The sequence below is a fragment of the Ambystoma mexicanum genome, chromosome 1p, assembly GCF_040938575.1.
Source record: "Ambystoma mexicanum isolate Mex_15411 chromosome 1p, UKY_AmexF1_1, whole genome shotgun sequence".
In the NCBI taxonomy this organism is placed as follows: Eukaryota; Metazoa; Chordata; class Amphibia; order Caudata; family Ambystomatidae; genus Ambystoma; species Ambystoma mexicanum.
Window position 1 is genome coordinate 174,564,571 of NC_090921.1, and position 24,176 is coordinate 174,588,746.

Here is a 24,176-nt window from a genome sequence, read left to right on the forward strand (position 1 = left end):
ACTCCTGCCCTAACCCTGCCACTCGGGCTTGCCCCAACTGTTCAGGCTACTTATGTAGCCCCCATAGGAGGCGACTTCCCAGAGAATATGTTTTTTTATTTCCAGCACCACCAGGTCCATCTCTGATGCAGCATTACCTAGGCCTAAATTATAGCCGTTCGAGGTTGACAAAAAAAGGAACAAACTCTGCAGAGGCACACAATGAACCTCTCACACCTTGTTGCGGACCTGTCGGTGGGGGCTAGGCCTAGGGTCGCCGGCTGGTTTCGAACCCCTTTCCATGGTGCCTGATGGGCCACTTAACTGTTGTCTTCCAATGGGCTCGGGAGTAAGTTCAGCAACAACGTGCAAGACGACATGGAGCACCACAGGTTCGATCCCCGGGCCCGCACTTAGAAACCTCTGGGTAGTAAGCGCGTTATAAATAACCTATCAATGCTTCTTCTCTGGTGATGGCTGTTAAATTGATCAGAGAGAGGCGTGCAGCAGACTCGAGCAGCATGGCAAGCCCCGTAGGCTGGACCGCTGCCACCCTATGCTCCGCCACGTGGACTCACTGCAGCGGCCACCTTGGCATTCCAGGTGGCGAGTAACGGTGTCATGTTCAGAATGCGAAATGAGTACGCGCAATAATCTGTTTTCTACCTTTTTAAAGTAACGTTGTTTACCTGTCTGACTCCTAATGCAGTTTGCTTCGCCCTTGTGCAGAAGGTTGCAGCGCTGCATGCGGAAACGTTTCCATGGGGAAGGAGGGAGCTTCCGTTTGTCCGTGGCACCAACTACACGCGGGAGGAAAAAAAATATTTTATTAAATAAATAAATAAATAAATAAATACATACATAATTATGTGGAGAACGCACACAATACTGAACATTAATACAGCAATAAACAAAGGCACGTCCCGGCACGACAATACTTTGTCACAGATATACTTTCGACCGTCTGACTCAACATTGCCAAGGAAATAATAGGTACCCATTTCAGAGTTCATTTCGCCTAAATAGGAGTGGCTCAGGAATATTCCAGAACTCCTTAAAAGGTGTACCCTGCTCAGCACTGCTTCTAAGGGAGGGCGTGGATGAAGCTGGGCGGCGGTTGCAGGACACACACAACATTCTCAGTGCAGAAGTGAAGCAGCAGATCCTTGGTGACCAATCTGTGGAGGCAGCGACACATTGGAGGGGGAGGGTGGGATCAGTTAAAACACGTTGGGTCCGGTTGTAGACCGATTCAGCTCTCTTACATACCTTTAACAGACGCATCTTACTTGGACCCTGCTTCCAGCTAGCTTCTCTGGAAAGCATTACGCCTGGCTTCAGATAGGCGGCGTGCCGGTCGAATATATCTCCTCATATCAGGGCAGCACTCCCAACAAAGAGACATGGGGGGAACATGTATGGATGTGTGTCTGGCCCTTTATGACAACTGCACTGCTTAGGTGAGGTGCCAGACGGGTGGCACGAGCAGCACTTTCCACAAAGAGGACCTCTGTGCTACAGCTCTGCCTTCACTCAAGGTGCCTTATATCTGACAAATGCTTCTGTTTCTTTATGGTAATTGTTAACTATAAAGGATACTGCCAATGAGAACTACAATTGAATTCCCAAAACAATCCTTTTAGTCCAAACTTCCCAAAACAGGAAGTAAAATACCCATAGATCAAGTTCTTACCAAGAGCCAGTGCTTTAAGTGGGCCAGGGCTGGGTCCCATCAGTCTCCAAAAAGTGTTGCTGAGCCGGGGCCCTGCCGGGGCCCCGGTCCTACCACAACATTAACGGGACACATTATCCCACCGCGGCCGCGACAGGAGATGTGCCCGCCATTCAGTCAGGCAAGCTGACCCTCGCTGTGGCTGGCTGGCACTTCTGTCAGTCACTTAAAATTCCTCTGGTGACCCCTTGTGTAAGGGGTCACCAAGGAAGTTACTGTCCCTTTGTTTCCCCACCCCAAGACGCTGAGGCTTCTTTAACCATCAGCGAACCTAAGGATTCCTTGTCATATTTCGAAGTTTATAAAAGATGGCTTCACAATATAACCATACTTCTTGTGCCAAGTCTATCCTTCCCATTGGGAAAAATCTACTCAGAATGCGTGTTCTAATTATTTTCAGATCCGCACGTTCTACCATTAGATGGAATAAGGTTTCCTTATTCTCTTTACATTAGTGACACATGTCTATATTTTCAAGTGTGTGAACTGATCTCTTGGCAAATATTTCCCCCGTAGGCAAATAGATTGAGGGAAATATGCAGAAATTGACTCCATATTCTAGGACATGGCAATTGCTTTAGATGTATTGGCAATATGCCCAATGGTTTATCAATTGTGGCCCAAAATGGTATGAGGTTTAGAATTTCTAACCATAGCAGCTCAGCGGCAACATGCTCGCCTTGGAAACAAGACGACACGAAGTAACACAGGTTAGATCCCCAGGTCCGCGCTTAGAAACCTCTTGGTATTAAGCGCGTTATAAATACGCAACTAAGACATATTCCTATAACAGTGCCTCGATGCCCCCGGGCTGTGTGAGCGCTTTAAAAATGCAAATAAATAAATAGTGATGATCTCAATCCAATCAGTCTCTTTTAAGCTTTTTTTTTTATTGAGTCTAGGGTTTCGTGCAATTCTCTCCTGCCCTTATTACATTCACATAGAATGATATCAGCAGCATTGGCCATGTCCATAAGAAAAGGGGAGTTACTCGACTAATTCCTTATTCCAATTTTCAAAAAGGGTGTTACTCATCGGGTTGAAGATTCTTTGCAATAGAGTCAGGACTTTCCATTTGAACCAATATGCCAGGCACAGTAACCCCAATTCAAATCTAATTGACGGCATTGACGTCCCCATGGAGGCCGTGCTCAGCTAGTGCAGTAGCCAGGGAGGTAGCTGAAGTGTCATGTGGGTCGTTAAACCCAAGATTGAAATCCCCAAGTATGATGATTTGAGCTGAGGGTTTAGAATTTTCGGCTACTAAGGATGTAATATCTTCCTCAAATGAACCAGGCAGACCCGGGGGCCTGTATATTAGAAGCATCGTAATTCTACTCTTAGGGGAGGTTTGCAGTTTAATTGTGAGATGCTCACATGATTTATTGTAGAGGAGGTGGCTAGTCTAATGTCAAGTGATGATTTAAAGATGATAGCTACACCACCTCCACAAGCGTTAGGTCTATCTACTCTGAGGATGGTATCATTATCAGGGATAGCTAAGGTAAAAGAAGGTCCTGCGGCGTCGTGCAGCCATGTTTCAGTCACAGCAAGGAAGTCCAGGATGTTGGTCAGAATGATGTCAGAGGTCTCTACGGAGTGGGCGACTAAGGATCTAACATTTAAAAGTGCTCCTTTTAACAGGGGTAGATTGGCATTGTTAGAACTTCATTCTGGTTATTAGTTTTGTTGGGAAGTTTAGCTAGTTAGCTGGTTGCTATTCTTATGGAGGATTCTGGCGCCTAGTCTATTGTTGCGCTTGGTTAAGTCGAGGGTGGTGGTCTCTGTGTCTGTTTGGACAGTGGTTCTAATAGGGCTGTAACCAGGTGAGGGGCATGATGACCCTGTGCTAAGGCGGTCCCCTTGGGTCTATCAATGTTGCTATGGGCTAGATAGTCAGTAGAGTGGGCGCTACCATGGGAGCGAGGGGCGAAGTGGGAGACTGCATATGACATCAACGACGAAAAAGGGATGATGCACCCTGCGAAAGTGGACCGGCCGAAACTGAAGACTGCAGCAGTTCAATGAGGGCAGTGGACTTCCGGCTGAAGAAAAGATGGCCGCCAGGTTTTATATTTGCTCTGAGAGCAGCAGACCTACAGCATGACTCTCAAAGCATGTGGGCTATGAACGGGCCACTCAAAAAAAGAGCCTGCAAGCAACAGCTAATCAGCACTAGAGAAGATGAGTGAATGGGTAGCACTTCTAAAAGGGTGGTCCAGGAAAGCATCCAACACCAGCAGGAACATCGGGGCAACAGAGGCAGCAGAGAGAGTATCAGTAAACAAAGCCGCCGATATCCAGGGGTGCCGATGGGGGATCTGAAGTTCCGGAAGGACCCTGGTCACCAGGTGCAGTGGAGGTAGAGTGGGAGTCTCAGGAGGTTGGCCCCCGTAATCTGTTAGACCAGATGGCGGATGTGAATGCCAGCACCTACCGTTCTCACGATAAGGGCACACTAGCTCATATTGGGAAAGACCAGATCCCTTAAGTGAGCAAGGAGGCGAGAAGGGCACAATTTCCCTTATAGGGTTAAGAAAGCCACATCATCCGGCCGGAATGGTGGGATGGGCACTATATCTCTTCTGAAAAAGATGGAGGGGTAAGAAAGCCCCAGGTAAGATGGAAAGGGCCGCTAATTGCGGCACTATAATCCTAGGCCAGGAAGTAGTGCGCCAGGGCGCTGTATCCCTTTGAAGAGGATGTGTGGCAAGGAAACAGTGGGGTGCTGTATTCCCATTCAGAAATGTGTGGCAAGGAAGCAGCTGGGCTCCAGGCCCCGGAGACAGGATTGTATTTAGAGACAGAGGTGTTGCTAGGGGGTGGGGGACTTAGGGTGCTATAGCTCCGGGTCTTTTAGTTGTAGCCCCAGATAGAATCTCATGGTCTACAACCAAAAGGCTATAGCTAGCCCCGAGTCCTGACAGTCCTGACATTAGTGTAGCCCCGGATCTTTTCCAGACCTAGTAACACCCCTGTTTAGAGAACCTGGGGTAGAACAGTATTGCCACCATAAAACATGACCATTGAACCCCATGCCCCCATTGAACCCATGCCACCATAAAACATGACCATTGACCCCATGCCACCATTGAACCCATGCCACCATTGAACCTATGCCACCATAAAACATGACCATTGACCCCATTCCACCATTGAACCCATGCCACCATAAAACATGACCATTGACCCCATGCCACCATTGAACCCATGCCACCATTGAACCTATGCCACCATAAAACATGACCATTGACCCCATTCCACCATTGAACCCATGCCACCATAAAACATGACCATTGACCCCATGCCACCATTGAACCCATGCCACCATTGAACCCATGCCACCATAAAACATGACCATTGACCCCATGCCACCATTGAACCCATGCCACCATAAAACATGACCATTGACCCCATGCCACCATTGAACCCATGCCACCATTGAACCTATGCCACCATAAAACATGACCATTGACCCCATTCCACCATTGAACCCATGCCACCATAAAACATGACCATTGAACCCATGCCACCATTGAACCCATGCCACCATTGGGGAGTTAGACTAACCCGAAGCAGTGAACCCCCATTCTGTTGCAGATACAGCCCCTAGTCCATACAAGGGTTTATCCGAACCACCTCCTGGTTATAAATACATTTGAACTCTTAACCCTTTTGGAGGCACGTGTTTTGCTGACGCGCCACAATGCCCGGATTTCTTATTGGCGATGGCTCTGGTCATTGGCTGCTGTATTTGCATTTCTTGTATTCGTTTGTGATGTTTCTTCATGCTCCCCATCAGGTGTCCTCCTTGCTTGCAACTCTCAGCCGCACTGTTTAACTGGCACCAATGGGAATACCAGTGCATCACCCTAAACTACAGTCACTACCTGCCATCAGCTCTCAATCAACGAGATCAATCTATTGCAGGCAGAGGCGTCGCTAGGGCGCTATAGCCCCGGGTCTTTTGGTTGTAGCCCCGGATAGAAGCTCAGCGGCTCCAAACAAAACGCTAGCTAGCCCAGAGTCCCGACCGTCCCGGCATTCGCGTAGCCGCAGATCTTTTCCAGACCTAGCAACACTTCCGATTGCAGGTGTTGTACCATCAGAGATTCTAGTAGGCTTAAGTACCGCATCATTGCCTCCTGCCATGCTGCATGCCCTGGTCCAAGGCAGAGGCATTAGGACGATATCTTGTGCACCAGCACACAACCGGAGTGCAGCATCCTGCACTCCTTCAGCCCATTCTACCCCACTCCGGCTGCTTTTGACAGATGGACGCAGGAGGCAAGCAGGGCCAATTAAGCACAGGTAGGGTGAATCGCAGTGTCCCAAGGCCCCATACGTCGCATTCGTGGGTCATATCACAGCAGGACCAGGATCCAGCCGGGCGGGTGCCAGGACTTTGCCGTTTGTTATGTGGTCGTGGCAGGGTATAGATTCCCTGTTAATTTCTCCCAGAGGTCTACTCGGCCGTCTCCCGCAAGCCTCGAATTCTTCTTACACAGGGCACATAGACGGGCCAAAATGAAATCCCTGTGCCTCCCATGACTTGGGTGACGGAGTGATGCTGCCGCCTAGCAGGGGGCATGATCACTATGAAACAAGGAGCAGAAAGGATAGACCTTGGGGTTAAGCAGAGCTGCCCCCTGCTGGAAGGTGAAGAGATGGGTGCTGGCAGTGAAAGGAGCGCGTTTTGGCTGTGCGGTAGGCTGCACCGTCGAGTTCTACTGAAATCACTCCAGCACCGTGCTAGGTAAAGGATCTCTGCCCGTGTTCCTTACACAAGTTTTGTGCACAGTTAGATGCGTAAATCGTAGAAATCTTTGGAGTTGTCTGAAGCTGTGGTTACTGTGTGCTCCAGGTTGCTAATGTAGAGTGTGTAGTTTCTCTGTGGTATCCGCCAGTCAGACTTGTACTTAAGGGGTGTGGATCGTTGTGTTGGTCCGTCTGTGCTGAGATAGTGTGGTGTATAGGGAAGAGCGTAGGCGTGCATGTGTCCGAGTGCTGTGCATTGCATTGTGGAACCTGTGTTGTTTTGGGGCTGCAGTGGCATGACGAGATGTGTTGTCTGCTAGGGTGGGAGGTAGAATCATTTTGAGTTGGTTGCTACCACGCCTTACCCTACCCAAAAGTCCACCCAATAACTGGGCACACTCCTTTTCACTGATCCATGCAGAAAACATTTTCCCCAGCTTTTAAGCCTTGTTATGCCATATTGTGTTAGGCCAAATGATGCTATGTTAGGTGGGCGCGTGCCATGGGCGGGGCCATTGCACACATTCAGGACCCACAGGGTCTAGTCGGTTGCCCAGGGCCTCCTTACTGACCAGAGGCGTCGCTACGGGGTTGGGTGGGTCTATAGCCTCGGTCTTTTCATTGTAGCCTCGGATAGAAGATCAGGAGCTATAACCAAAAGGCTAGCTAGCCTCGAGCCTCGACAGTCCAGACATTAGCATAGCCCCGGATAGAAGCTCAGGGGCTACAACCAAAAGGTTAGCTAGCCCCTAGTCACAACAGTCCTGACATTAGCGTAGCCCCGGATAGAAGCTCAGGGGCTACAACCAAAAGGTTAGCTAGCCCCTAGTCACAACAGTCCTGACATTAGCGTAGCCCCGGATAGAAGCTCAGGGGCTACAACCAAAAGGTTAGCTAGCCCCTAGTCACAACAGTCCTGACATTAGCCTAGCCCCGGATAGAAGCTCAGGGGCTACCATCAAAAGGCTAGCCCCGGATCGTTTCCAGAACCAGCAACACCCCTGCGTGTGACACCTTGGAGACAGTCCAACTGTAGCGCCACACAGTGTCACGTGGGATTAGGGTACAATGCCGATGAACATGCACCATCGACTGACAAAGACAACAGCGCGCACCACAATGACCGCGTTGCCATGCTGGCAGGTACCATCACAGACTTACATTTTGCCGTTAATCCCATCATTTATTTTATTGGGCAATGCCAATGGCGTAATGAACTTCAAATTGCACGATTTGTGGCTACTCTGAACTACTTCCCAAAGACATTCCTTAGTGGGAACAGGAAGGGGGTCCCCTGCAAGTAAGTTTGCCCTGCCCACACAGACTCTGCTGGTAGTTCCTCCCCGACCATTCGAAGCACTATTCTCATCTCACTCCCCTAAAGCTTCCGATAGTTGCACCCATTGACAGCAGACATGGCAAAAAATTGGAGGGTCGTGTGACGGATCCAGGGATTTCAACCCCTCTACCAGAGAGGGAGACACCCTCTTTGGGGCAAGGTAAGTGAGTGTGCTACACCCAACGCCCCTAGGGGACAGGGAAAGTGCGACACCACTGGGTGTTACCCCACCCCTCATCACAGGACAGGACATCCATTAACAGGGACATGTCTTTGGTCCCTGGGCCCAGATAGCCAGCGTTTCTAATGGCTATATGGGAACTGCATCAGACAAATATAGAAATGGTCATGAAGTGGGAGCTGGTGTGGTTGGAGATCCGTTGATATTGTCCTCATTGTGTGAAATTGACAACCGATGGCATGATATGCCTCTTCCCAGGTGGAGACAAAGGACCAGCGGGAAAATCCAAAGAGAGCACGAGCGCGGCCAGGAGAGAGGCATGCCAGCCTGCGCAGTCACGTTGCAGAGGAGGGCCCAGCCCCTTTGAGACTGCGTCAGGAAGCAGTCACGCGCAGGCAGCGCGGAGAAGCAATGCAGCTCGCAGAGCACTGCTTCCTGCAGTCAGGCATGGAGCTGGAGCAGCTTGGCCCGCCGACCAGAGAAGAGATGCGACCGCATGAACTGTAGTCAACCAGCACTGGTAGGAGCCACCGTCCCACAACCAACCAATGGGGAGCACTGGAGACTGTGCAGCGACGCAGAGGAGAGCCGATGAACCGAAGCCATGATGCTACCTTTCCGGGGGAACATGATCACAAGACTACACTACATGGTGCGATGCAAGAGAAGGGTGGACAGGCCTGCACATACTACATGCTGGGGGGTGAGAGCACGAATACCCAAAGCTGGGGCGATAATCCAAATACGCGAGAGGGGCAGTAGCATCAGGGAAGCTGAACCGTGGTAAAACCCAACATAACCCAAGCCGGGGTGAGAATCAGAGAGAGACGGAGACAAAAAGGTCCAACCGTGCCTAAGAGAACTAATACCACATGAAGTAGTGCGAAACCGGAGAGCGTAGGGCGGAGCGAAAATCCAAGGGGTGAAGAGTGGCCCACACACAGATCAACCCCAGGAGGGCTGTATATCCGAGACCCCAGGGAGGTCTAGGATCCAAAAGGGTCCCCCAAAAGGCCAGTCAAGGACCGACGACTCAAGAATTTTTGTAAGGACTCTACCTCATAAAACAATGACATTGAATAGCAGGCCAAGGGGCCTAGAGATATTGGCTATTTCTTTAACTACTGGGCGGAGAGCCCAAAATAACTTGGTGAACTATTTCATTGGAATTGCGGATAGGGGCAAGAAGCCCAGCGACAATGGCTGGCGACAAATCTGAAGTCCTGCTCAGGGCAATGGACCCTTCTCTAGAATCTTGAGGGCGAGTTAGGTACCAGACAGGGCTATACCTCTTGGGCAAGCAGTCACAAGTGACTTGTGTTTTGATTAGGTTATTTTTCTTTATAGTGGTAGGGTTCGAATCAGGCCAGATTAGGTTTTCTTGTAGACGGCGGACATATTTTGTGTTCACGAAATCCTGACGTGAACCCTTTTTTATCTTCCCTTTTCTTAGCATAGGGATCTAAGTTATAGGGCTAATGTAGGGTTTTGGAAATACAATGAAGTACCTACTGAGTCAAACTGCAATGAGTTGTCCATCTTCTGTTTCTGACTTACTGCAGTAGCCTATTACGCATGGCACAGAGACGGGAGCTGGGATTGCACAGGCCAAATCTGGAAAAGCCCCCCAGAACAGCAACTCCGGCCACTCTCACTCTGCCAACCACCTCTCCTAGAATCTAGAAACGGTAACCCCGCAAGCCCAATGGCGCAGAGAAGTCATTGGTCCTGTGCAAGCAGAAGGCACCACCTAATATAGTCCTTCCCCCCCCGGCTATTCCCAGCTCTCCTTAAGCATTACAAAGGCAGATTTGATGTGCTAGCCCTGTGTACACGATGCATACCTTTGTCAGACAAGGACTACAAACAGGTGTGTCATCACAAAGGCTCTTCTGTGGCTCTTGTGAAGTCGTGAACTTAAGATGTATAGGACAGTTTCAAGGAAATCTCATGGGAGGATAGCTCAGGGGTAACGCGCTCGCCTTGGAAGCAAGACGACGCAGAGCAAAACAGGATTAATCCCTGAGTCTGTGCTTAGAAACCTCTGGTGCGTTATAGAGAACCAACTATAAATGTAATTTGGGAAATAATGTACCATTCCCGGCTTTTAGGCACGTCAAAAAGAAAATGGAATGTTTAAAAGAATGTTTTTCTTTGCATGTGTGTTTGCGTGGATGTATGTGTGTCTATGGCAAAGGCAGAGTTTGTGGGCACAGAGTGACATGATGCAGAACTTGGTGCAGCGAAACCCACATTTTGACACGAAAAACGGTCCCACACTAGCATTTTGTGTTTTGGTTTTCGGGCATTGCCCCGTTGCCCTATAAGCCTGGTGGACATATATTGCGTTTTGTTTGGGCACTAGCAGAAAGAATTTACAGTGGCAATGCTACAGGCATGGTTGAGACCAACCACATTACTTCCTATGGGCACAAAATGCTTGAAAGGGCGATGGGCCTCATGATTCCATTGAACCAGCCTGAAAGTGGGGCTGTGCTGGCATATATTGAGTGGCACTATGTGTTATTACCGCATGTTAAAAACCGAACACAAAAAAAGACCGATTTTGTTCTGCCGTTTTTTAAATAGGACTATATCACATTCTGCAGCCCCCCCCCCCCCTCCCCGAACCCCACCCTCAGGTTGTATTCTTAATCGAGGGTTTACATCCCCCGAACTCCCCCTCTCCCCACCATACAACCAACACACATGTGTGTTTACATATCGGTCTTTCTAAATCGATTATTTATTTATTTTTTTAACGGTCTTTTGACCTAGAACGCTTTTTCTTTGGGGATAGCCAGCATCAACAAGTGTTGCAAAATACTTGTGTACTTTTGGCGACCGGCCATCAATTGGACCATTTCATGCGTTGTCATGGAAAACCGAGCGTAAATTCTGCAGTGTTGGCCAATTTTTCAGGAATTTTTTCTGCAAAATGCTCGATTTCAACCCATTATTTCCAAAAACTTCTGAGAGGAAACACTGCCCAAAATCATATTGATTAGTGCAGGTTAGCTAGCTAGTGTCAATAGGGGAAAAATCTTTACATCCCTCTACTTTACACATGCACCAGCTGCAACAGCTCGAGACTGTAGTGGTATTGTCAGAATATGGCCATCACTCCTGTGTTAGGGGCGGACATGTTTATATCTTTACATCCCTCTACGTTACAAATTCAACAGCTGCAACAGCTCGAGACTGTAGTGGTATTGTCAGATTATGGCAATCACACCTGCATCGAGGGTGGACATGTTTACATCTTTACATCACTCTACGTTACAAATTCAACAGCTGCCACGGCTCGAGGCTGTAGTGGTATTGTCAGAATATGGCAATCACACCTGCATCGGGGGGGAACATGTTTAAATCTTTACATCCCTCTGCGTTATAAATTCAACAGCTGCAACGGCTCGAGGCTGTAATGGTAACAGGGATGCCCACCCCCCGACAAGGGGGTGATAACCACCCTCCTCGTATCCCCCAAATTCTCCACAGTGTTCATCCTGTGTGCAAATGGTGCGTGTATTGAAATTGAGAAAGAAATTGTACAGCGCCGGCCAAGGGCGGGAGGAGAGCCGGGACCAGAGCCCAAAGCTCAAGTCCAGCAGGTAAGTGGAGAGGGGGGCTAAGGGTATGTTTTGAGGGCAGGAGGGGGTGTGGGGAGGTAACAGGGATGGGCTCTCTGTTGCTTCTGCATATTAATGACAATTAAACAAAAAGGATTGCGCCACCCTGGGAAGGGCCTCGGGTGGCTGGAAACACTGTGTAGTCTCACCCGCTGTTCCAGCCACCTGATTGGCCGAGTACTCTTCCCCGGGTGAAAATGCACCACGAGGATGGCTGGTTAGGTCGTGCTGCCTTCTTTGACCACTGCCTTCTTTGACCACACACTGGGAGAACCCTAACACCCCCATAAAAACAGAAATGTTCCCATAGTTCAGACCCCCATACCCCCAACAACTAATGTCCTGATCTCAATGCACATGTTGCGACACGCTGGAGACCCTGTGTCATTATTACCCAGGCACTGGGTGGCATCCCTCCACTGCTCTGTGCACGGGCCAGACAGGCTAAGCTTTGTTCACTTTTACAAGCATTGAGCACGTCACCGCCATTCACGTTGCGTTTCAGCTCACAAGCCTTTGAAGTCGCCTAACGAGGGTCCAACGGGCCTCGTGACTGGGACCTAAGCGTCACATTTCCCGGACGCCATTTCCACGTGATCACTGAAAAGTGATGTTGGTCTCTCCCCGTCCAGCCCATCCTACTGGTGTCTTTACAAGGTAAAGCGGTTGTTCTGGCAACCCTCTGATACTGGTCAACAATGGCCCCTTGTCAGAGGGCATTTCTTTGGCAACTGGAATGCGGTGGCAAGGCCCCGACTTCATAACCACTTCCAGTAAATGTACCAAGCGTAAGTAACAGAGCAGCTCTCGCCTCCAGCTCTCCAAAGGGACTCACACGGTCTGTCCACGTGCACCAAGCCCACCACAGTGACAGTGTGTCCATGCACGTTTTTATGGGTGGGCAAAAGAGGCACTTGCCCAGGGCCCCCACCTTGGAGGGGGGCCCCACAAGGCTGCCTGATCTGAAGAAGATTCAATTGTTCACCAGTCCTAAATAGCACACGTCAGGATATTTTATGGGGTGCTGCTGAGGCTCTTAAACCCATTACCTTTCTGTTTTGACAATTACATTCTGCCCTGATCAATTCATCATGTAATGCTTTCTGTGTTCCCTGTGGTATACATAGTTTGTGTGTTCCATACTGCACAACTCTGTAGCATTCTTTCCTTCCTGTGGAAATTATGTTGATCATGTGTAATAGGCAACAGTGCAATGCATATTGATGAATTGAGTGCCACAATGGTTCAGAAGTTAGCTCAGTGTGTGAAGCACCCATTGCAGAAATATGTCTACATATGCAAAATTAGAATATCACATTCCAGCAAGGCTGGCTGAGCCTTTCCTATGTCTGAAGTTTATAAACCTGCCTGCATATGTACTTGGTTTTGCAGAATAACATCTGCTTTTATCAGCAATGTACCTGCACCAGATAGGGGTTGCTATAAAAACGAACATATCATCCATGAGGTGAAGGCCTAGAAATTGGTTTGTTCAGCTGGGGTGTTGTAAAACCTAGGCAATCACCACCAACGATGGCATAAACTGTTAGTCCAAGAGGTGAATAAGTATCCAAATTCAAGACTATGGAACAAAGGCGTTCATGCTTGTATCCTGGATTTGCCAGCAGACGATAGTGATCCTGGTCAAATCATCTAATATATCTTACATTACGGTGCAGTCTTCTGTGAGGTTTGCCTTCTTGCATGCTGTTGGTATCGTTTAGTCCATTACTTGATCTTTCTTCTTATGGAGGCCATTTGGGTGGAAGGGGTGGTAGACAGAAGAGAGCGGACCAGATGTTGCAGGCCTCAGGCAAGTGTATTTTAAGGTCTCCATGGTTGACACACAAAAAACGGTTTGCTTTTTGGTAAAAGTCAAAGGTTTTTATGCACATTTATAAATGAAAATGTCACAAGCCATTGTTTTGGAAGTATTTAAAGCTTTAAAATATAAAAGACAAACCCAGATTAAATATGTTAAATCACATAGATTGGTATGCTGGTTCCTATATTCCTCCCTTGATGATGGAGAGAATGAAGCTAGAATCATTCCCATTTTGCACAACACCCTTCTATAATATTTTGTTTAAAAATGGTCATGTTTGGTAATGTGATTTGTGTACTTTCCAAGTCCATTTTTATAAAATGAGATTGTTTTAGTTCATGGTAAGAACTGGAAAAGAAAGTGTTCAAATGCAGACATTGCAGAGTTGGCACAAGTCCCAGCTTCACCTCTTAATCAATGTGTGATCCTGGGCATCTCATTTAATCTTGTATTGCCTAACCTCTCAATATTACCAGCCCCTAAACCTTTCAAAATTGTCAGCCCTTCAGAGTGATTTCCTTCTCATGGTATGATCGTCATAAAAGCCTTATTCATGGTTTCACTGTGTTACTAGTGAGCATATTTATACTGCACACCACAGACATGTGTTCCTTTGATATCCTTTGATATCTAATGGCAACACTATTTGAAAACCATATCCCACTTCTAATCTCAGTCTGCCTGGATAAAGACACCTTCCTGCTAGCTTCTAATCTGCCTCCACTATCCATGCCAATTATTGGTCTCAATCCGTGCATGAGCACGTTTGCATTCTGTGAGGCAGATAATGCGAGTTCTCTGTCTAGTATTGGATACATGTACCTTTATATGTTGTCCTGCATTAATACTACAGGCCGCATACCTTCCTGGATGTTATTGATAAAAGTATCCTGTATGTACTAGAACAGTAACCTCTTTGTAGACTGCTAATGTTTGTCTTCAAATGCTACTTGTTTATCATTCTGATTAAAGCAAGAATGAAGAAGGTAAGGAGGCATAAAGGGAATAAACGTGCTTATTGTGCTGCGAGACAGCATATCAACATATAGGTTGTGAGCGTGACGGGTGGGGGGGCGTGACCAGTATTCTTGATCCCTTAATTCCTTCGGGTTGGTGGAGGAGGTCCCCAAAGATGTCCGTGCCCCGGGCCCCAAAAGTGCTTAAGATGGCTCTGCCCAGGAGTGTGACAGTCAGGATGGGACCCCAGATTACCCCAAGCTCTGAACATGCTGCTGGGGGACTGGAATATCAACCCGCACTCACATCCAGGTTATAGTGTCCTCCTAATTTTCTGTCTAGCCTCTGCGCCAAGGACCTTGCACACACTTTTTCCTACCGGTACCCGTCTCATTATGCGGCCGGTCTACGTAGAGCATGATCTTTGCATAGTCGTGCTTACAACCAGATCCAGGTCAGGCAGGTGTAGCCCCTCCAGTCCTGTTTTTTCTTTGTATTCTGCAACTTGTATTCCTGCACTTACTTACAATGGAAACAGATACATATCAGAGTGCTTTAAAGAGGTATGCAACGATACAGATACATATCAGAGTGCTTTACAGAGGTATGCAACAATACAGATACATAACAGAGCGCTTTACAGAGGTATGCAACAATACAGATACATATCAGAGTGCTTTACAGAGGTATGCAACAATACAGATACATAGAGTGCTTTACAGAAGTATTCAACAATACAGAGAAGTATGCAACAAAACAAATACATAACAGAGCGCTTTACAGAGGTATGCAACAATACAGATACATATCAGAGTGCTTTACAGAGGTATGCAACAATACAGATACATATCAGAGTGCTTTACAGAGTATTCAACAATATAGAGAAGTATGCAACAATACGGATACATAACAGAGTGCTTTACAGAGGTATGCAACAATACAGATACACATCAGAGTGCTTTACAGAGGTATGCAACAATACAGATACATAACAGAGTGTGTTACAGAGGTAAACAATACAGATACAATCAGAGTGCTTTACAGAAGTATTCAACAATACAGAGAAGTATGCAACAATACAGATACATAACAGAGTGCTTTACAGAAGTATTCAACAATACAGAGAAGTATGCAACAATACAGATACATATCAGAGTGCTTTACAGAGGTATGCAACAATACAGATACATATCAGAGTGCTTTACAGAAGTATTCAACAATACACAGAAGTATGCAAAAAAACAAATACATAACAGAGTGCTTTACAGAGGTATGCAACAATACAGATAAATAACAGAGTGCTTTACAGAGGTATGCAACAATACAGACACATATCAGAGTGCTTTACAGAAGTATGCAACAATACAGATACATATCAGAGTGCTTTACAGAGGTATTCAACAATACAGATACACATCAGAATGCTTTACAGAGGTATACAACAATACAGATACATAACATAGTGCTTTACAGAGTATTCAACAATATAGAGAAGTATGCAACAATACAGATACATAACAGAGTGCTTTACAGAGGTATGCAACAATACAGATACACATCAGAGTGCTTTACAGAGGTATGCAACAATACAGAGAAGTATGCAACAAAACAAATACATAACAGAGTGCTTTACAGAGGTATGCAACAATACAGATACATAACAGAGTGTGTTACAGAGGTAAACAATACCGATACAGAGTGCTTTGCAGAGGTATACAACAATACAGATACACAACAGTGCTTTACAGAGGTATACAACAATACAGATACATAACAGTGCTTTACAGAGGTATACAACAATACAGATACATAACAGTGCTTTACAGAGGTATACAACAATACAGATACATATCAGAGTGCTTTACAGAGGTATACAACAACGGATACCGTCCAACTCGTGATGAGGCCCATTGTGTTTATAGTAACCTTAATTTTGGTATTTCCAATGCCTATTGGGTTTCTTTTCACAAATTGAAAACTTATTTTTTTTATTAGCGTACAGTGTGAACACTATCACTTGTAGGAACTTCTAATTTTGGCAGATATGGCATATTGATATACAATGATTTGCCTAGGATCACACACTTAAGCACTTCACCACGTAACTACACGGATCAAGTTGTTAAACACATGTTATTTGGTGTTGAAGAATACTCTACTTTATAAAGAGGACTAGCAAAGCACACACAACACAATCAAAACAATTCTTGACAAATAAATGAAAGAAATCAGTTACTTGCAATTCTACTATACCAAAAAGAGTACAATTGTAGTAGGATCTTTAATTGAAGACTCCAAGCCCCAAAATGCAAAGCGTGAAGCTAAGAAATGCCCTGTGGGTTTTGTAAAAAAACATATTTTGACAAGGTTACCTGATATAGTCATTGGCTGACAGAGGCATGTTACATGTAGAAGGGAAGAATATGCAGTGGCAGCTCCCCCATAATGAGTGAGGGGGCACCTATCCACTACAACTTCATCCATTATGGAGGAGCCAGGCCAGAGCCCAGTGTAACCACTGAGCGCTCCCTCAGCTGCTTTTTGCAGCTAAGAGAGCACTCCTGGGCTGGCTTAAACTGCTAAAGGAAAACATTGATTGCCTTTGACAGTTTAGTTCCCCCAGCACACATGCTCAATGAGCCATGCAAGGTTGGGGCATTTTCTTCCTCAGCCTTGCATAGCTCATTTGGTATGCTGGCCGTGGACCTGCTCCTCTGAATGTGCATATGACCACTCCTGTGCCTCTCCAGACATTCACGGGGACTGGGTGACAAAAAGGTTGGGCACAGGCACCTGTTCGTGCATGAACAGTAAACAGAAATTGCAGTTCCTGTTAGTGTGCAGCAAGAGCCCGAGTGCTTTCTTGTTGCTACTGGCCCATGGTATCAAGTGTAGTCTGAAGTCCAGGGCTGAAGGTAAGAGAAATGCATTTCAGTTATGCGTGCGTGAATGATTGAATGTTTGTGTGTATGATGCATGGGAGGGTGCGGTTGCGCGTATGAATGAGCAAGTGTATGGTGTTCGGGTGCACAAGTGAAAGTTGCATGGATGTGTGCGTGATTATTGATGCAGGCCAGGTCGCCGATTTTGTTTCGGGGTGGGGACGCTGGCATAATGAAAGATTCCCAGCAAATAAAGATGCAGCAAAAGCATCATATTTTATTGAGCATCTTTGATAAAGCAAGCATAAGTGGTATCACCTTACTTGACTGGCATTTATGCACAGCCAGTCTAGCCATTTATTTACTGTGGCATGACATTTTACTGAGCATCTTTGATAAAGCTGGAATAATAAGTATTACCTGGCTAGAGTGGCATTTTTGTGCAGCCAGTCCTTACTGTGGCATGACATTCTATGCTGGGCATCTTTCAGAATGCAAATGTTATTACATGGCTAAACTGGCATTTATGGTGGCACCAGTTTAGATATTTCTTACTTTGACTTTTTTTACTGGGTATCTATGATAAAGCAAGCATGATATGTATTATTACATAGCTAGACTGGTATGTTGGTGCAGCCTGTGTGACCATTTCTTACTGTGGCATGACATTTTGACTAGGCATCTTTGATTAAAAAAACCAAGCATGATAAGTGTTATAACAATAGCTAGACTGGCTGCACAAAAATGCCAGTCTAGCTATTTCTTTGACATGACATTTTCTACTGAGCATCTATGATTAAGCAAGCATGATGAGTTATTGCGTGGAAAGACCGGCATGTTTGTGTATTCAGTGTGGCCATTTCTTACTGCGGCATAACATTTTTACTGCCCATTGTGAAGACATCATGAAGCAAGACACAGACAACAGATTCAAAGTTCAAATAAAACGTTTTTATTAACTTCAAGTGTAAGGCCTAACTTGCCCTATACTAAGGTGGGATTTCCCTACCTAAATAAACTAAGGATAGTCTGAGTTAGTTAGTTCAACTTCAAAGTCTGTCTGTGTGTAAAACCTATACTTGCTCTCACAACTAAAGCTAAACAATGTGTAGGGATTTCAGGAACCAAAGTAACAGTGTTCAACTAAAGTTCAGAGCTTCTTCCAGCTCCTGGCTTGCACTTGGCTCCCTTACCCAAGTTCAAGAAAGTTCCAATAAAAAGTGTCCCAGGGTTCCCTTTCCCAAGTTCGACAGAGTTCCACAAAATAGTCTTGGGGTTTCCTTCCCCAAGTTCAACACAGTTTCACAAAAGGTCTCAGGGTTTCCTTACCCAAGATCAACACAGTTCTTTGCGCTTCAAATTGACAGTCTCATCAACTTCTTTAATTTGCCTTTTCTTTCCATCACTCGAACAACTTTAGGCTGGCCAGTCTCTGCCTTTTTTGACTCCTCTTGGTTTACTCCAAGGAAGTGTTCCTCAGTCTAGGTGTAGTTGTCAGACCTCACAGTCCACCCATCACAGGACATGTAACCGATAACCCTTGGCACTTTACAACAGTTCATTCTTTCTCATAGGACTTCCTTGAAAACACAGGTTTCCTTTCTGCAACTGTGCTATAAGTCCACGTATACTTCTGGTTTGCTTTACTGGCTTCTTGCCTTTATCACATGTGACTCTCACACACTTTTCTTCATGGTATCTCTCCTGGTTACCATCTTGCTTTCACAGTATCCAGTTAATATCAGTTTAGCTCTTTTCACTTTGCTTACAAATGCCGTTTCTTTAAATTCCTCTGGTTTGTAAATGCACTTCACTATCAGTTTCATACGTGCAATATTCTCATATTGTTCTCTTTAATTCAGCATTCAAAACATATTCAATGCTTTTCAACTTTTTCGGTATTCAATAGTTCATATTTGTCTTCCTACCCATTTAGCAGTATTGAAAACATATTACTTGCTTGGCAATTCGTTAAGAATTCAGTAATTAACTTTTTGGTCTCCAGACCCCTTGATCGTATCTTCTTGCTTGTTTGGCATTCACTGCAGCCCACACCATGCCCCTGGAATGCTCTGGCCTGAGTGAACGTTCCCTGTCACTCACTGGTGTGCGGCCGCTCCTCCAGGCGCTCTGGTTTCACTCCTGGGTTCTCGCTCGCTCCTCTATCACTCATGAGGAGCTCTGGTGAGCAGCGTTTGCCCTCTCCAGCTCGTCCTGCAGCAGTCGGCAGTGTCTCTGTGTTCCCCACTTCCAATGGGGAACACAAGGCAACAGGTTTTGCGCAGCTCCAGACCCTCTTTGGCATCTTCCTAGCTTCTGGGCTGCCAGTGTCCTTTTCACCGGCCCATATTCTGCCCGCTTGACTTCGGATGTCCGCGCTCTCCGGCTCAACTGGTTCTCTTCTCTGCTGCTTCTCACTCTTCTTATACACCTGCAACCATTTAACAGGTTGTCGGTGTCAACATTTAGTTTCACTTGCCTGATTGTAGTTATTGGGACATGCCTGACCCTCAAAGCAGTCCACAGGCCTCCTCCTCGTCTCAGTACCAGAGTGGTGAAAGGACATATTAGTGTTCACTACTCTTAGTCACCTCTTCCTCTCCCCAGTACTAGAATGTTCTGAATGAGGAAAAATGAGGAGATGCTTTACAATGGCCTTTTAAGGCCGTGGGAGGGTAGGGTTAGTTCTCACCAGAAAAGGGGAGACACCATGTCTCACCCTGGAACCTCTTCCTCTTCACTCTCTTCCTGATGTTTCGAGACTTATAATATCTTCTGGTGTTATCCCAGCCAGAGGAAAAAGGGATAACAATATCCTATAAATGCATGTGGGATTAAGTATTCATCATGGAATGGAAATGGGGGATACTGAGTCTCACCTAAGGGCATCCCTCTACCACTCCCCAAGTCTCCCATACCCAGGTGATTCTCTCTCGCATCTCCATCCCCAGGGTCGGGATCCAAAAGCGGTGGCCCGTCCCTGGCCACCTGAGCAGATGATGTTGGGGAGAATTAAGTGAGGAGGTCCTCAGGCTACCCACAGCATCTTTGCTAACGCAATCATGATAAGTGTTATTAGGTGGCTAGACTGGCATTTTGGTGCATTCAGTTTGGACATTTGATCATATTGTGGAATGGCATTTTTAATAGCAACACCAACTGGAGTATGTTTTTAGGTGTGCAGAACCAGCATGAACATGTTGCCATATAGTATCATTACTGCCATTTGCGCAAAGCAAACATAAGTGTGTTCGTACATGGGAATGCTGGCATATATTGGTGCAGCCAGCCCGTAAATGTATGGGCACAGCCAGCGTGAAAATGTTTTTACATGGCCATGCATTGTGGGCAAAGCAATCATGAAAATGCATTAGGAAACTCTCCTGTGCCCTTTTGGCAACTTGCATTTATTGGATTTTTTAACGAGTTAGCCTACAAAACAAATTGGAAAATATCTGGCTTTTTATCCAATTTTCACAGAATGTGTGCTGTCTAATGCAGTATGTTCAAATAGGTATAAACAGTCCCTATAAAAACATCCTACTCTACTGACAGGGATATCAATATGTATAATACAATAAAGAGTAAGATAACACGTCTTGTTTTACTTACATCCAACCCCCTTTACACAGGAACTCTATAAGGTTTTCCGGCATCACTAGTCCTGAAAAAATGGACCGTCTGCTATGATTGATTAAAAAATGTGTATAACAATTTTTATTCAAATAATTCGAACTGAATTTAAACATAAAACACTACCCTCACCTAACACAGTGTACTAAACACTAAAAAACAGTTACTAAAACATGAAATACAAAGTTCACTTATTTGCATGACACAAAAGATATCACATAACATAACACAAAAAAATCTCAATGTGTCTCTAAAACAACAACCATCCCAACATGTTTCTGTTCTTCACTGCCCAGTTCGGGCGAACATTCTTCAGGGGAAATTTTTTTAAAAAAAGCATCCACTAATCTCTTCAACACCGTGCTGAAAGGGTAGATTCAAACTTCTATACAGGCAAAGGAAGGAAAGAACCTCCGAGCCTGTAAGAGTAAAAGGAAAAACTAATGAGTTCCAAAAAGAGGGAAAGGAAGTACTACAAAATGTAGAAAAAGAACATGGCATAGAGGTTATGCCACACTCACAAGGGTCCCAACAGGGCACCCACAAATTTACCTTTAAATGGTGAAACTTCAAAGCGCGTCACAGGATGACAAATTCGCTGGTTTCTCGCCAAATGAGAGACCACTACTTCACAAAAGCGTCATAGTCCGCTAAAGTATCGCCACACCTAAATGAGACAGAACCAATACACAGAGACCACATGCTCTGTTATATCCAGAAAGGGGCTTCAAAATGCAATTACACATGAAAACAGGGCTCCAAATATCATAAAATAAATTACCTTCACAGATGTAGGGATCAAGACTGTAACAAGCAAAGCAGCAATCAACGTGTTTGCAAAGGAGAAATCCACACAGTCAAGCCGTAAAGTATCAATCTGGAAAACAATGGATGCATGGCAATGAACACCATATGTCTGGCATCACCCTTCAACATGTACCGATGGGAGTGCTTTTATTTCACCCTCGTGATTAAGACTAAGTGCCCATACAATATATAGAATGCAGAAAAAACTTCCATGCTGTCCAACCTACACAACGTGGGAAACCCATGGCAAAAGATAACCAAACTACCCCACGCGTACAGGAAGGGAATGTACCGGCAGTGGGAAAATTATCACACACAGAACCACAATGCTAATGACTCACCTGTACACTCAGAGGGATTAAATCACTCTAATGGCAGCTTCCAAACGCACACAGCCAACACTGAATTCAGTGAAACCAAAAACTGCTGCACACTAACAGTACGTCTATGGTTGTGCGGCAACACAAAGAAAGGACTACACTACTCAGTGTAGGAAGGAAAGTCCATCAAAAGGAAGGGCCATGTTGGAACGGACCCGGCAACATAGAAAAAGGACTACACTACTCAGTGTTGGAAAAAAAGTCCATCAAAGGGAAGGGCCATATTGGAACGGACCTGAAACCTACTGGTGTAGAACAGATTAGTGGACACCACAAGCACTAAATAGGTGTTTTTTAAAACAATGATATGCTGGCACCAACACAATATGGTATATGCATCTCACACTGTCAAAAATCATACTTGGCTGACCAAATGCCAATCAATGCTTTCGTTGAGACCTAGCACATTACTCTGTAATTTAAAAATAATGTTTTGCTCTACATTCAATAATTTTCGATCCGTTTCAATTTTGGTATGTCCATGCACCTTTTTCAAAATCAGCCATGTGAAATCATTAAAACCATGTTTCTTTTCAATAAAGTGTTTGACAAGGGGAGCAGTAATCACCTGGTTTTTGAGACAGCTGCGATGTTCCACCATTCGAACTTTACATTGCCTATTCGTTTTTCCCACATAATGTAGGCGACACGGGCAAGTGATTAAATATACAACATTGGATGTGTTACAATTTGTCATTTCACTGAAGACCCACTTTACATCAGGTAGAATTTGCAATACTCTAGTTTCTTTTGTTTGTCCACACATGCTGCAATTCCCACATGGAAAATGTCCTTTCACTTCAGGCATACCCCACAGTCTAGTTTGTCTAACCTGTGGAGTTCGCATTTCTGTCACATCATTTCTGATTAGAATATTCCGTAGATTCTGACTTTTTCTAAACGCCACTAAAGGAGGCAAAAGTAACAAGACTACTAAAAAGATTGGCACTGTTTTTGTTAACACTTTTTCGAATTTGTCCTATAAAATCAAAACCATTGTGATGAAAACTTGGAAGAAAGTCTATTGTTGTAAAGAAGTGTTGCCTCCTTTAGTGGCGTTTAGAAAAAGTCAGAATCTACGGAATATTCTAAATCAGAAATGATGTGACAGAAATGCGAACTCCACAGGTTAGACAAACTAGACTGTGGGGTATGCCTGAAGTGAAAGGACATTTTCCATGTGAGAATTGCAGCATGTGTGGACAAACAAAAGAAACTAGAGTATTGCAAATTCTACCTGATGTAAAGTGGGTCTTCAGTGAAATGACAAATTGTAACACATCCAATGTTGTATATTTAATCACTTGCCCGTGTGGCCTACATTATGTGGGAAAAACGAATAGGCAATGTAAAGTTCGAATGGTGGAACATCGCAGCTGTCTCAAAAACCAGGTGATTACTGCTCCCCTTGTCAAACACTTTATTGAAAAGAAACATGGTTTTAATGATTTCGCATGGCTGATTTTGAAAAAGGTGCATGGACATACCAAAATTGAAACGGATCGAAAATTATTGAATGTAGAGCAAAAAATTATTTTTAAATTACAGAGTAATGTGCTAGGTCTCAACGAAAGCATTGATTGGCGTTTGGTCAGCCAAGTATGATTTTTGACAGTGTGAGATGCATATACCATATTGTGTTGGTGCCAGCATATCATTGTTTTAAAAAACACCTGTTTAGTGCTCGTGGTGTCCACTAATCTGTTCTACACCAGTAGGCTTCAGGTCCGTTCCAATATGGCCCTTCCCTTTGATGGACTTTTTTTCCAACACTGAGTAGTGTAGTCCTTTTTCTATGTTGCCGGGTCCGTTCCAACATGGCCCTTCCTTTTGATGGACTTTCCTTCCTACACTGAGTAGTGTAGTCCTTTCTTTGTGTTGCCGCACGACCATAGACGTACTGTTAGTGTGCAGCAGTTTTTGGTTTCACTGAATTCAGTGTTGGCTGTGTGCGTTTGGAAGCTGCCATTAGAGTGATTTAATCCCTCTGAGTGTACAGGTGAGTCATTAGCATTGTGGTTCTGTGTGTGATAATTTTCCCACTGCCGGTACATTCCCTTCCTGTACGCGTGGG

General features: G+C 45.4%; 1 protein-coding gene across 5 annotated transcripts in view; it reads right to left on the minus strand.

Annotated features, from left to right (window-relative positions):
* ARHGEF15 (Rho guanine nucleotide exchange factor 15) overlaps positions 1-24,176 on the minus strand; it is a 592,319-nt gene that overhangs the window by 388,172 nt on the left and 179,971 nt on the right. For all 5 annotated transcript variants that reach the window (XM_069646189.1, XM_069646186.1, XM_069646177.1 and 2 more), the window contains exon 2: positions 669-779. The gene's annotated coding sequence lies outside the window, so the exon portion shown is untranslated. The remainder of the gene's footprint in view (positions 1-668; positions 780-24,176) is intronic.